We start from the raw sequence: 14,548 nt of genomic DNA, 5'->3' as shown, positions 1-14,548 counted from the left end.
CCCCCCCCCCCCCCCACGCCTCTCGGCGGGCGGCCTTCGGTGCCGCAGCTGCCCCCTGCCCCCTGCCCCTGCCCCCCGGGCCGGCCCGGCGCTGCGTTTGCCGAGACGGTGATTAACGCTCCCGCAAGAGCCCGAGCGCGGGAGCCCAGGTCCCCGGCCCCAGTTACAGCTCAGGTGTCGGGGGCCCGGGCTGGGCCGGGGCGGGACTGGGAGGGCAGGATCTCTGGAACTCATCTGGGGACTGAACGACACGGATGAAGAATTTAAGTCGGGGAATCAGCTTTTGAGAGGAAATGTCAGTAACTCAGGGGAAAAACAGCGAGGATGAAGGGCGAGCTCCTTGGCTAGGAGAAAGTGTGCTGGCTGCGAGTCAAACTGGCTCTCTTCCAGGTTTTTATTTCTGGTGTTTGGTGGTTAAATAAAAAAAGCTTATAAACTTAACTCCAGTTAGGAAAAAATACTATTTCAAATATTGATCCTGAATAATCCCTTCAAACCAGGCAGGGTGGGGGTGGGGAGACCACCCGCTGTGCAGGAAGGGAGGGGCCCGGTGGGCGAGGGCTGGGGCCCGCCCCGGTTCCGGTTGCTGAATCGGAATACACCCCCCCTACTCTGGGCACGTGTTTCATGGGTCACCTACGCCACCTCCCATCGCGTTTTAAGGACCAAGGGAGAAAAAGTTAATTTGCAGGCCTGTAGCTTCCAGCAGTGATTCTCAACCTTGCCGGACCGTGCACGTGCTAACATTTAGGTTTGACATTAGGGGACTCTTCCTCTCTAGGCAGAAATTATTTTTAACGGGGGAAATGAATTTCAAACAATTTTATCAGAGCAATAAAAATGTTACAAATACCAGATAGAAAAACTGGCAAGGGATGTGAACTGGCAGTTCAGTTCACTAAAGGAAAACAAACACCTGAACAGATGTTCATCCCCAGTAGTTGTCAAAGAAATGCAAGTAAAACAATGAGAAACCCTGTCGAGGCTTTCAGAGGAAAAGAAATAACGTTATTTGCAAATTTTTACTTTTGAAAAACCAGAATCAACTGGAAGAATACAGAACTGAGATCTCAGTCAAGTGACTGGTCACAATATTCTTATTAAAAAGCATGTAATAATTATATATATTACATATATATACAGATATATATTCATATATTGATATATTAATATATATTTATACTTAGTATAAATATATATTTATATATTAATATATTTACATATATATTACATATATAATATGTATTTTATTATATATTATTTTACATATATATTTATATATAATTATATATACATAAATATATGTGTGTATATATATCTATATCTATATCTATTTCTTCCCAAACACCCACAATAAACAGCTATAAAATGCAATGGAAAAAAGTCCATTCATAGTAGCAACAAAACAACAAAATTTAAATTGTCCAGTAATTAATGTAATAAGAAACGAGGAACCTGTATAAAGAAAAACATTCTGCTTTGAGGGACAATGAAAACAAAAGACCCATACATCTGAAAATATCCAGAAGAATTAAAGATTTAAATATAAAATATGAAATCATGAAAGTCCTGGAAGAGGATATAAGTAATCACGTAATTCTGAGATAGGGAAGCCCTTCTATGGATGACCCCAAAGACAGAAACCATTAGTGAAAAGTTAGATAAATATGATAATATCCAAGAAAAAAGATTAGTTTCAGTATGTTGATAAATACCATAAACCAAACTAAAAGGCATATAATAAACTAGTTACTATAAATATTAAATATTTTCTCATTGTTAAAAGACAACATTGCCGGCATTATTTTTTGTTATGGGACATTTGTTAATATCTATTCTGAAGGAGCGTTTGGGGGGAAAGTGTCGGTAAGACCTGGTTAAGTTCTTATTTCTCAACAGTAAATAACTCTGTGGGCTTTCTTTCAGCTCCTCAAAAACTATCAAGATCTTTTGGTCCTTAACATCCTTCACACATACTGTTGTCTTTGCTTAAAAAGTAAACATTCCTTCTGTCACCACCATGAGGAGCCATGTCTCATTCTTCAGGCTTGAGCAAAAATGATGTCTAATTCAAGTCATTCCTTACTGTTTATCCCACCAACATGTGCATTTCCTTTATGGCGTTTGTCAAAACCACACCTTGTAGTTATAAATATATTTGTTCATTTGTGACTTCAACACAGAGTAAGATCCTAAGGGCGGCACGGGAAGTTGCCTACCTGATACACCGGCATAGAGCCAGTTTGGTACAGAGTTTGGCATAAGCCAGGCAGACAACACATGTTGTGGAATGAATGAATCAACACTCAATCTGGGTGTTGGAGATGTAAGAGAAAATGAGACAGTCCTTGAGTCCTGGAGCTGACATTTTAGGCATTGACTGATTGAATGTATGAATAGATGAATTAATGAATAGGCTTGGATGACCCTTTCATGGTAGTATTCTGTAAGGATTGCCTATGTGGTTTTTACCTCTTCCAAGGTACCAGAACCTCGACCCAAATCATGTGGTAAGGTCCAAGTATCTTTATCTACCTTAAACCTTACCCCAGTCAATACCCACATGCCCAGTCCAATACCAGTGATGCATTCAAGGAGTGAAGTTCAACAAAGAAATTATTGAGAAGGACTTTCATTTGTTCCTCATGTCTTGATATTCAAGGGAGTCCAGTTCATAATCCCTGCAGGACTTCTCTATCTTTTTTCTCTATCCCAGTTCCCTCCAGTTGCTCAAGAATCTAAGTCATCTAAATCAATCTAGACTTTTCCTTTACTAAATCCCCATTCCCCTTCTTTCCCAACAACCCCATTCCCCTCCCCACGCCCAACACATTCCCCTGACCTCTTCCACTCCTAGCTATTTAATAGGACTTAATCCCTTTTTAAATCCTTTCCATTCCCCTACCTTTTGGTTTGCGTCTCTCCCATCTTCAGAATTTGTTTTTACCAAAATCTAGGAATAAGTCTGACTAAGGCATTCTCTTGGGAAGATAGGGGTAAGTGCAGGATAGCAATGATCTGGAAATTACTGGAATCTCTTTGGTGGCCTGCAAAGGGGAATGGGGGGGCGGGCATGGGAGAGGAGGAATCTCACAATCCATCATCCATAAAATCCCTACATGCCCAACCTCTTCTGGAATGCCTCCCTTCAGGCCTTGCTATATCTGAACCTTGGCTGCACCCCGAGCACTCAGCTGCCCCTGCTCTTAGTCCTCCCATAAAGCCTCTACCAAAGAACATTCTCTCACTGTTCTTTAAAACTTCCAGCTCTCAAGCTTATGACATCAGATGATACTACCAAGGAGCTCTCCTTGTTATGGCCTGGTCCCTCCCTGCTTGTTTCTTGTAGATCAATCTCTCTCTCTCTCTCTCTCGCGCGCGCGCGCGCTCTCATTTCTGTGACAGACCCTGGCTTTCTCATCTCTCTCATCTGCTAAATGCTGGAATCCTCTGGGCGTTCTGACCCCTTCTCTCTCTACACCTAATCCCTACGCGATGTCATCCAATCCCATGGATGTCCCATTTACCTGTAGACTAATAACTCCTAAGTTTATATCTCTGTACTCCGACCTCTTCTGTACTCCAAACTCCTATATCGAACTACCTACTCACATCTCTATCCAAATGCTTCATGGACATCTCACCCTTAACAGAACTCTTGATTTCCCCCATGTTAAAAATAAGACGACAGGCCCAAAATGGAGCTGCTTACTTAGCATAAGCCCCACATCTCCAAAGCAAGACTTAATTAGTTTCAGCTCTCCCAGAAATGGAATCTTAAACCAGTCAATCAGGAATCGCCTGATCAGCACTAGTTAGATAATCTGCCTCATGGACCCCTGCCATCCCTGCCAGGAAAGTAACCTTGCAACAGTGAACCTGCTTTTTTGCCTGGCATACCTTGTTCCGGCTCCCTTCTGCCTGAAAGTCTCATTTTGTGCAGCTCCTGGAGCTCCTTTCTATCTGCTAGACTGGATGCTGCCTGATCCATGAATCACTGAATAAAGCTAATAAGACATCAGTTGAATTTTGGTTTTTGGCACCCACAAGGCTCCTGTCCTTACAGTTCTTTCCATCCCAGTAAATGCACCTTCCATCTTCTGTTGCTCAGCCCCCAAGCCTGAGAGTCATCCTTGACTCCTCTCTCATACCCCACCTCCAACCTATCAAACCTTGTCATTCCAGAATCTGCCTGCTTCTCACCACTTCGGCCATGTCTTCCCATGTCCAGGCCAGTCCCCTTATGCCTTGATTAGTACCATAGCCTCTGAGGCAGACATCCAGCGGCTTCTCTCTCATGTGCCGTTTATCACTGGGGTTAAACACAGTGTCCTCTGGGTCCTCCTGAAGAACAGAGTCGTGGGGTTCCCAGGCTTACGTAGTGTAGCCATTCCTGCATGCCAGCTGCACTGAGCCTTTTGGTCCCTCCTCCACCATCTGCCGCAGCAGTTTTTACATTTCTCCTTTGCTTAATTTGGGACATTGCTTTCTCTGAGCACCATGTTAGCACTACTGCTCAGGGACCTTACCGGGGTGTTAAATCCTGCATCATAGGAGAATGCTCCCATACCGAGAAACTCTCTGTAGCAAGAGGCTCAAAGTGACCTCCATGAACATGCCTCCTGGTATTCATACTCTGTGTGATCCTTTCCCTTTAGTGTGATCCAGACGTGTGCTGAAATATATGTGATTACTCTGCATAAGATTGTAACATCCATCTTGCTAGAAGACTGTCTCCCTTGCTGGCTTTGCAGAAGCAAAATGCCATGTTTTAAATTGCCCTAAGGAGAGGGCCATGTGGCAAAGAACTGAGGGTAGCCTCTGGCAAACAGCCAGCAAGACACTGAGGCCCTCATTACAACAGTCTGCAAGGACCTGAGTCTTACCATGTGAACTTGGAAATGGATTCTTCCCCAGCCGAGCTTTCAGATAAGATCCCACCCCTGGCTGACACCTTGATTGCAGCTTTGCAGAGGATCCAGCTAAGTTGTGCTGGAACTCCTGACCAATAGAAACTGTGAGAAAAATGAATGTGTATTGTTCTAAGGCACTAAGTTTGTGATAGTACTATTAGGCAGCAATAGATAGCTAATAGACCTACTCTTATCCAGTGTTAGGTTCTGCCCGTCATCCTCCCTTTGATCTAGCACTCCCAGGATCCAGTCCCACCCACACTCTCCCAGATTCTAACAGTAAACACTGACCAGGTCTTGCAGCTCCTTTCTTCCCTTAGTAGGCCCAGCACTTCCCCAGCTGGGGGTATATTGTGACCTGGACTTAGTTATTGGTTTTAACAACTGTCTGTTACATTTTGCCAGAATCTATGAGTACTCACCAAATCTCACCACCCCTATTTCTACCCAGGCAGTTTCCATTCCTACCAAGAAAGGGCACGTCCATTCTTCCAATCACTTAGGCTAGGAAGCTGGTGTCATCCTTGATTTTGCATTTTCTCTCATGATCCACATCCAATCACTTAGCATCTATTGTCAGATTTTCTTTTGAAACGTGTGTAAAATCTGACCCTTTCCTACAAACTTTGCTGCTCCTATCCTGGTCTAAATCACCACAGTTCTCATTAGTACTTTAGCAAGAGCGCCATTGGTCTTCTCATCTCGGTTTCTTCTCTATAGCCAGAGTGATCCTTGTAAAATGTAAGACCATATCCTGCAATTCAACACTTTCAATGGTTTCCTGTCTCATCCAGAATAAAATCCAAAGTCCTTGCCAAGACTATAAGACTACCTGCTCTGGCACTCTCCAACCTCTAACTTTCTCTCTTACCCACACATGGCAGCCACATGGCCTCCTTGCCAGGCCTTCGGCACTCCAACGATACTTCTCCCACCTCAGGCCTTTGATTCCTTGTTTTCTCATTCATAGTAAATACCCCCTCTGCCCAAACACACACACTTTCTTTGGGTGTCTGCTCTGTGTGCTCTGTGTGCATACCCCTCCTGAAATCAAAGAGGCATTTCTTACCAGCCTAGCCTAATCCGACCACTCTACCGTACTCTGTTTTTCTGCATAGCGTTTGTTTATTTGATTGCTTTCCCCTCTAAAATGCAAGTTCTCTAAAGGCAGGCCTACTACTATTCACTGATGTGTTCCCAGCATCTAGAATAGTACCTGATACATACTGAATGTTCAACAAGTACTCACTGGGAGCACCTGGGTGGCTCAGTCGGTTAAACATCTGCCTTCCGCTCAGGTCATGATCCTGGGGTCCTGGGATCGAGCCACACTCAAGGGAGTTTGCTTGTTTCTCTCCCTCTGTTCTTCCCCCCCACATAAACAAACAAACAAACAAACAAACAAATAAATAAATAAAATCTTAAAAAAAAAAACAAACCAACCACCACCACCCAGGGGGCAACAGATAGCTGCAGAAACTGATTCATCAGCTGCCTCTTTTTTGCAGTCTAGGGATTTCCCATCTTGTATTTGTTATTGTCTTATCATCTCATTCAAAATGCAGTTCTAAAACCTCATGGCTTCTACCCAGACCAACAAGGCTTAGGACACGGCATAACCAAACCCCTTCTTCCTTACCCATTTCCTAAACACCCACACTTAGCAAACAAATTCCTCACAGAACACATTAAGCCAACCAACTATATAAAAATCTATATTTACAAAAAGATTAGGAGGAGTTTACGCATTTCACAAAAGGACCTTTTGCTTTGGAAAAGGATTCACCACAGGAATCCTTTAAATAACTAGTTCACTAAATGATTTTAAAATAGGACTTGGCTTCAAGTATCTCCCCTAGAAAAAAAAAGGCTATATTTATCAAATATCTACTTACGTCTCAGTCACTGGCCTGTACCATTGGCCGTTATTTTATTTTATCCTGATATTCTGTGACTTAGCGAGTTACATCAGGGATATATCTAGTTCTTACATTAGTTCATTTATAGCTTTTGAGTTTCTTTGAGTTCCTTATTCTTTTCCAAGAAAAATAAAAAAATATATAGCACTCTGTGGTCATTTAGTTTGGGGGACAAATAAATTTTACACACTGCAAAACAAGAGAATTCTCAAAAGAGAATGAGCTTTGAAATGAGCCGGCCTCCTTCAGATTGTCACGTATAAACCCCGTGCTCTTGGACAACTTCTTTAGGGACGTATTTGAGTCTCAGCTTCTTTACTGATAAAAATGGACATACTGCCAGCCAGCGCTGAGTGACCCGAAGAAATGAATGAGATGTATAATAAAACCTGGTCCAGTGTTTGGCACATATCGGCAGCTTAAAAAATGTCTCTTCTATCTTCTTTCTACAGGATATGACAGATACCACTTGTTGGAAAGGCATGTGAAATGCCTAAGAAAAGGAGGAAAGGATTCATGAATTACCCAATTTGCATGACATGCTCTCTGTGTGCTGGGGGATCCAGTGATGAACAAGACAGACCCTGTTTTTCTTAGAGCTTCCATTCTAGATAGGGAGATACTGACAATAAACAAACTAAAACAAATGAAAAATATTAGTGAGGAATGAGTGCTACACAAAAAATTAAACTTGAATGCTGTGCTGGAGAGAAACTGGGTGTCCTCTGTAGGCTGAGTGATGGGGAAAGCCTTTCCCCGTGATACTTGATCTTATGTCTGAATATTAAGGAGTAGCCAGCTGTGTGATGATTGCGGGGGTGGGGGGGCAGCATTCCAGGCGGTAGGACAGCAAACAAACCTTCAGGCAAGAAAAAGATCACAGAACATCGTGGCTGGAGCATAACAGGTGGGCAGGAGAGTGATATTAGCTGAGGACAGAGATGAGGAGGGGTCAGATCCCTAGGGCTTTGAATGCCAAGATAATCACAGATAAAAGGCTAATCTTCCTAATATGTAAAGGATTCTTATACACTGAGAAGGTAAAGGACAACAACCCAATAGAAAAAACAGGCAAAAAGATGAACAGACAGTTCACAAAAGAGTACATGGTCGTTACATTTGTATAAAGACACTCGATTTGACTCATAAGAAAAATACAGATTAAAACTACATTGAGATGCCATTTTTATCCATTAGATTGGCTAAAACACCAGACTGGATGATGCACTCAGTTGGTGCAGCTGTGGGAAAACAGGCGTTGTTGACAGGAGTGTCAATGGTGCACCTTTGTTCTGACGGGTATGAGGTGATAGCTCATTGTGGTTTTGATTTGCATTTCTCTGGTGATCAATGTGGTATCACCTCACACCTGTCAGAAAACAAAAGAAACAACAAGTGTTGGGGGGGATGTGGAGAAAAAGGAACCCTCACATGCGCTGTTGGTGGGTATGCAAACTGGGGCAGCCACTGTGGAAAACAGTATGGAGGTTCCTCAAAAAATTAAAAATAGAACTACCATATGATACAATAATTCCACTACTGGGTATTTACCCAAAGACTATGAAAACACTAATTCAAAAAGATACATGCACCCCTATGTTTATTGTAGCATTATTTACAATAGCCCAAATATGGAAGCAACCCATCTATCCATCAATCGATGAGCGGATAAAGAAGATGTGTTGTACACACACACACACACACACACACACACACACACACAGAGGAATATTACTAAGCCATAAAAAATAATGAAATCTTGCCATTTGCAACAACATGGATGGAGCTAGAGAGAACAATGCTAAGTGAAATAAGTCAGTCAGAGAAAGATAAATACCATGTGGTTGTCACGTATCTGTGGAATTTAAGAGACAAACAGATGAACAAAGGAAAAAGGGGACAAACCAAAAAACAGACTCTTAACTATAGAGAGCAAATGAATGGTTAGCAGAAGGGAGGTCGGTGGGGGGATGGGCAAAACAGGTGAAGGGGATTAAGAGTACACTTATGGTGCTGAGTACCGAGTAATGCGTTGAAGTGCTGAATCACCATATTGTACACCTGACACTAATATAACACTGGACGTTAATTATACTGGAATTAAAAAAACAAATGAAAAAGAAAAAAAAAAAAGAATTAAGTTATAATATCCAAGCAAGAAAGAGAAAAAAAGAAAAAAAAATGGTGCAACTCCATAGGATACAATTTGGTAATATTTATTAGAAATAGAAATGCATTCACTGTGGCCTAGTAATCCTTTTTCTGGGGCTTTATCCTTGAGCTATTCCTGCACACAAACCAAAGAAACTACACATAAGGGAGCCCATCGCAGCTTGTTTGTAAAGCAAGAGGTAGGAGCAAACCACGTGCTACCAGGGGCAGGTCAAAGAGATTACGGTATACTCCCACGGAAGAATCCTACGTGGAAAAGAAAGGAAAAGGAACAAGGACCTGCCTAATATTCTGATATGGAAGCAAAATATATTCAGTGAGAAAAGCAAATGCAGAACACATACAGTGTGCTACCACTGTGTGTGTAATAAAGGAGAAAACGAGAATATGTTCTCATTCGCTTGCATTTTGTTTAAGAAACACAGCGAACTTGTAAAAGTGGTTACCTGTGGGGAAAATGGGCTGGGTAGAAATAGGAGTAGGGGCCAGACTTACTGGTACATATTTTTTATGTCACTTCAATTTTCAAATCATTTGGATTGTATTTTTAGTCAAAACTTAAAAAATTAAAAAGTTAAAGACAAATGAATAAACAAGAAAACCTACCTGTTGAGCTAAGAACCGATAAAGGCCTTAGAATAAATTCTAAATTCTTTACCAAGTGTGTTGGGAAGTTGTAGAGCTTGCAATGAGGGTTTGACAAGGTCTAGCATATTTTGAAGAGAATGGGCTCCGGCAGCCACATGGGGAACAAACTGTAGTGTGACAAGAGGGACGCAGAGGTCTGTGAGAGGAGTGGGGGGTGAGGAGTGGTCTAGGTGAGAGGTCGGGATGAGTTAGACTAGACTGAGGGGCAGACGGAGGGCAGCAGAATTTATTTTGGAAGTGAAGTCAACAGCACTTGGCGATAGATCGCCCGAGAGGGCTGGGAAAATAAGTTCGTGCCACGAGCAGTGGAGCGCGCAATGGTGCTACCAGAGCTCAGAAAGAGGTTGAAGTAACTCAGAGATGGGGCTGTTCCAAAGGTTCTACAGAGAAGGGTGTGTACCAGCAGAGCCATGAAAGACCTTACAATACAAGTTGATGTTAACACGGGGAGAGGTCACTGCAGACGGTTAGGAAAGGGGCGCTGGGCAGGGGGCAGGCGGATCTCTCTCCTAAGAGTCGCTTCCGTTTTTCTCCACTGCAGCTCAGCTCAGACCCAAGGGCATGACATGACTTGAAACCAAATCCTATTTCCATGACATACTTCTCCTAACTGCTTCCTACACTTCCTCTGTTTCCTTGCAGTAACTAAAGAGCTCCTATCACACGCATTGGCATTGGGAATATGCCGAAAGGGAAAAATCTAGCAGGCAAAATGGGGACTGCCTGGCTAGGTTAAAGATTTGTAGTTTTTGCCATTTGCTCACAATGGCAGATTTACCTTCTCTTGGAACAGTAGTGGGATGGCGAAGAACGATGGATTTCCCCGGGCTCCATGTTGGACGCTCCAGCAGATGCTTCTACTTTTAAGGCTAATTGGTAGGCGTCGAAGATTTCGTTTTCACCTCTCCTCTCCACTTAAGATTTGATAACTAGACTGCCCTGCGGAAAGACTCCTCGACAGGTGCTTGTACTTATCTTACATCAAGAGCAGTGACCCTAGAAGTTTGTGTTTCCGATGAAGAAACTACTTGAAGCTCTGGTTTCCACTTTTGGGGGAGATTGCTATTATCTGGCTTGGGTTTTAATACCAATAATGCAGTCTTCTCTCTTTCTACCCTTCCCCTTCACCAAACAAATTCCATGTGTTTTTCTCCTTTTGAAATTCAGCATTATTTCAACACTCTTGTCGAGTGCACTGTGTTCTTTGCAGGAACTATGTCATAGGCAGTTTATGAACCGGGATGAGTAACAGACCAGCATAAGCTGCTCCACCCAAATCACTTAGAAGACTTTCAGCTCTGGATCTTTGATCCGTCAAGTGGAAGGAACCAAGTTGAGTTTTAAAGCTGAGAAATTCTTGTTGTGCTTGCCCACCCTTCTTGTGCAGATGGTGCGCTTAGCCTATAAAAGGATCATGTTCTGGGGCTAGAGAATACTGACGACATGTTCATAAAAAAGAAAGCAGAAAATAGCTGAGATGTAAGCATGTGTGTAGTGTGTGTGCGCGTGCGTGCGTGTGCGTGCGTGTGCGTGTGTGCATACTCCCGACCCTCATTTCTTTTTAAGATAGAATTCATTTCAGTCACGTGGATCTACCTTGAAAGTTTTTTTTTTTTAATGAAATCTCAGAGGCAGTAATTGGAGGTCATTAAAAATCAATTTAAGCTATGACATTTTATGGAAAGAGAGGTGATATCATATGACCTTGATTTTAAGTGTGAAATTAAATCTACATAAAGGGCAGTGTTCAGTTCCTCTGAAAAAGTTGAGATGGAAATTTAGACACAGATGCAGCCAGTATGCCAAACCTCAAACTTTTAGATCATCAACGACATCTACAAAATTTAAACCAGCCACTTGCCCATTTTTAAACACATTGTGTTAGGGAAGAACAATGCTAGATAGGTTTGGCTTGCTTTGAAACAAAAAAGATGTTTGCATTTGTCTTGAAAATGCTGTCTGGTAATATTTCTTCACTTTACAGAATTATTATAACATTCACAAGTGGCTGGAAGAAACCAACACTTTATAAATGCTGTTTGATTAGCTAGCTAATATTAATTTTTCTATAGGCCTTTATGGGGGGGAGGAAAAGGAGGAGTAACAGAAATCAATTTCTGTTTTAGTCAGCTCGGGCTGCCATAGCAAATACCACAGACTGGGTGGCTTACACAACATTTCTATCAGTTACTGGAGGCTGGAGGTTCAAGATCAAGGTGCTGGCAGAGCTAGTATCTGGTGAGAGCCCACTTCCTGGCTTGTAGATGTCTGTCTTCACATTACCTCCTCACATGAGGGGGAGAGGAAGCAAGCTCTCTCCTGTCTCTTCTTATAAGGGCACTAATGGCATTATAAGAGCTCCATCCTCATGACCTAGTTACCCGCCAAAAGCCCATCTCCAAATAGCATCATGCTGGAGGTGAGGTTTTCAACATATGAACATACAGAAGGAGACAAAGATCCAGTCCATAATATTCCACCCCTGGCCCCCCAAATCCATGTCCTTCTCACATGCCAGATATGGCCGTTCCATCTCAACAGCCCTCAAAGTTCTAACTCATTCCGGCATCAACTCTAAAGTCCAAAGTCTCATCTAATTATCATCTAAATCATATATGAATGAGAATGGAGGTAGGAATGATTCATCCCAAGCCAAAATTCCTCTCCAGCTGAGAACCTGTGAAACCAGACAAGTCCTGTGCTTCCCAAGTACAATGGTAGGACAGGCATAGGGTAGACATTCTGAAGGTAGCAGAATATGCCACCCAGAATATGACTGTTCAGGACAAGCCACCCCATAATATGCCACTTTGGGACATTGATTATTTTGAGCTGGAGGTACTTGAAAAGCAGCACATGCAGGAAGGGACTTTTTCTGAACTCCCTCTTATCTGGTTAAAGGCAGACCTTCCAAAAGGAACTCGATTATTGTAGTACTCTCTCTGGGAATTTTATCAATCAGGGAAGAGTGATTCATCATGGGAGAGAGAGACTAGAAATTGACACCACACCCAACTTTGTCACAAACTATCATACCTCCCATCTATTCTTCCAAGGGCCTGTTCATCTTCCATAAAAGCCCTTTACTCTCCCCTAAGAGGCCTATTATCTTCCCTCCCCTTTCCCTTTTAAGATGATATTTAATGCTGAATTCTAGAGCCACCTCCTCTTTTTTGCTGGATCCTCCCATGTATAGATGAGGTACATGTTAATGAATGTGTTTGTTTCCCTCTGGTGTGTATGTCTTTTATTACAGGGCCGCAGCTAAGAACTCAGAAAGGTAGAGGGAAATTTGTCCTCCCTCCCCAATAATTCCCATTCCAAAAGGGAGGAACAGGAAAGAAGGAGAGGGTGACAGGTCCCAAACAAGTAGAGCCCTACGAAGAAAATTCTGAGATCCTGAGAACAATCTCTTTGGCTGGATGCTCTGCCCTCCAGACCCTCCAGAGCAGCATCACCCACAGCTCAGCTGTGTTGAACCATGAAAAGTTTGAGGTAGACCCAGTTAAAGCTTTTTCTCAGACTTCTTTTTTTTTTTTTGAGAGAGAGACAGTGTGTGTGTGAATGGGGGAAGGGCTAGAGGGAGAGAGAGAATCTCAAGCAGACTCCCCACTGAACGTGGAGCCCAGTGCAGGGCTCAATCCCACAAGCCAGAGATTATGGCCTGAGCCAAAATCAAGGGTTGCACCCTTAACCAACTGAGCCACACAGGCACCTTCCTTTTTTTTTTTTTTTAAAGAACTAACCTCTATGCCCAATGTGGGGCTTGAAGTCAAGAGTCGCATGCTCTACCGATTGAGCCAGCCAGGCAGGCTGACACTTTTTTCCCTAGATGTTTTTAAATAACAGGAGAAAATCAGATGTTTAAAAAACAGTAAAAACAGTGAAAATCAGACAACCTATATGTCTTATTATGGGTCATGGAATCCTTTAAAACTGTAATGAAAACTATGACTAGTTGTCATATGTTAAGGTCCCAATGAATTAGGTCTATTCCTGATTTATCTGTCTCAGTAATCTGTTTAACTCTTCCTATGCCACTACCATTCTGTTTTTATTATAAAGATTTTACACTAAATATTAATATCTGCTAAGGCCAGATCACTCTCACCATTCTTTTTCAAAATCTTAATCCAATGGGAAAAAAATGAACTTTTTAATGCTTCTGGGAGAAGTGAGTAACCATCTGGAAGAAAACAAAAATAGACCCCTATCCTCATACCATCACAATAATACGGGATAAAGATCTAAATTTTAAAAATAAATTAATACAAGTATTAGCATATATCTTGAGTTAGAACTTAAGACAGGAAACCCAGAAGCCAAGAGGAAAAGACAGAAATATTCAACTACATAAAATTAAACATTTTATTTTGGCAATATTCATCATAAGCAGAATGAATGGAAAGACCATCACGGATTAGAAACATATTTGTCATATATGACGTGTGACATATCGTATCACTAATATAGGAATTATTACGGAAAATACAGCTCAGTAGAAACATGGGCAAAGGACATGTTAATGTACATAAGGACCCGGGAAAGACTAATAATGACATGGTAACAATGTAAAACTCACTTGCAGTGGGGGGCCTGGCTGCTTAGCGGGTAGAGCATGAGACTCTTATCTAGGGGTTTTAAGGCCTAGCACCATGTCGGGTGTAGAACTCACTTAAAAAAAAACAAAAAAACTCACTGGCAATGGGAGAATACAAATTCAAATAATGTGACATAATTTTTCAACTATCAGATTGGCAAAATTCAAAACATGCAATGCTGGTAACAATAAGAGTAGATGATATTAATTAGTATACACTGAACTCTTTATCTGGATTTATAGCATTTAATATTCGTGACAACGATAAGAAACAGATTTCTCTTAAATCGAGGATG

General features: G+C 42.0%; 1 protein-coding gene across 2 annotated transcripts in view; it reads right to left on the bottom strand.

The window, feature by feature from the left end:
* The window catches only part of TGFBR3 (transforming growth factor beta receptor 3), a 220,594-nt gene that overhangs the window by 8,276 nt on the left and 197,770 nt on the right, over positions 1-14,548 (bottom strand). The window lies entirely within an intron of this gene.

The sequence above is a fragment of the Ursus maritimus genome, unplaced genomic scaffold, assembly GCF_017311325.1.
Source record: "Ursus maritimus isolate PB19 unplaced genomic scaffold, ASM1731132v1 scaffold_12, whole genome shotgun sequence".
NCBI classification, from domain to species: Eukaryota; Metazoa; Chordata; class Mammalia; order Carnivora; family Ursidae; genus Ursus; species Ursus maritimus.
Note: the sequence above shows the minus strand (reverse complement) of the source record. Positions and strands in the feature narration are given on the sequence as shown.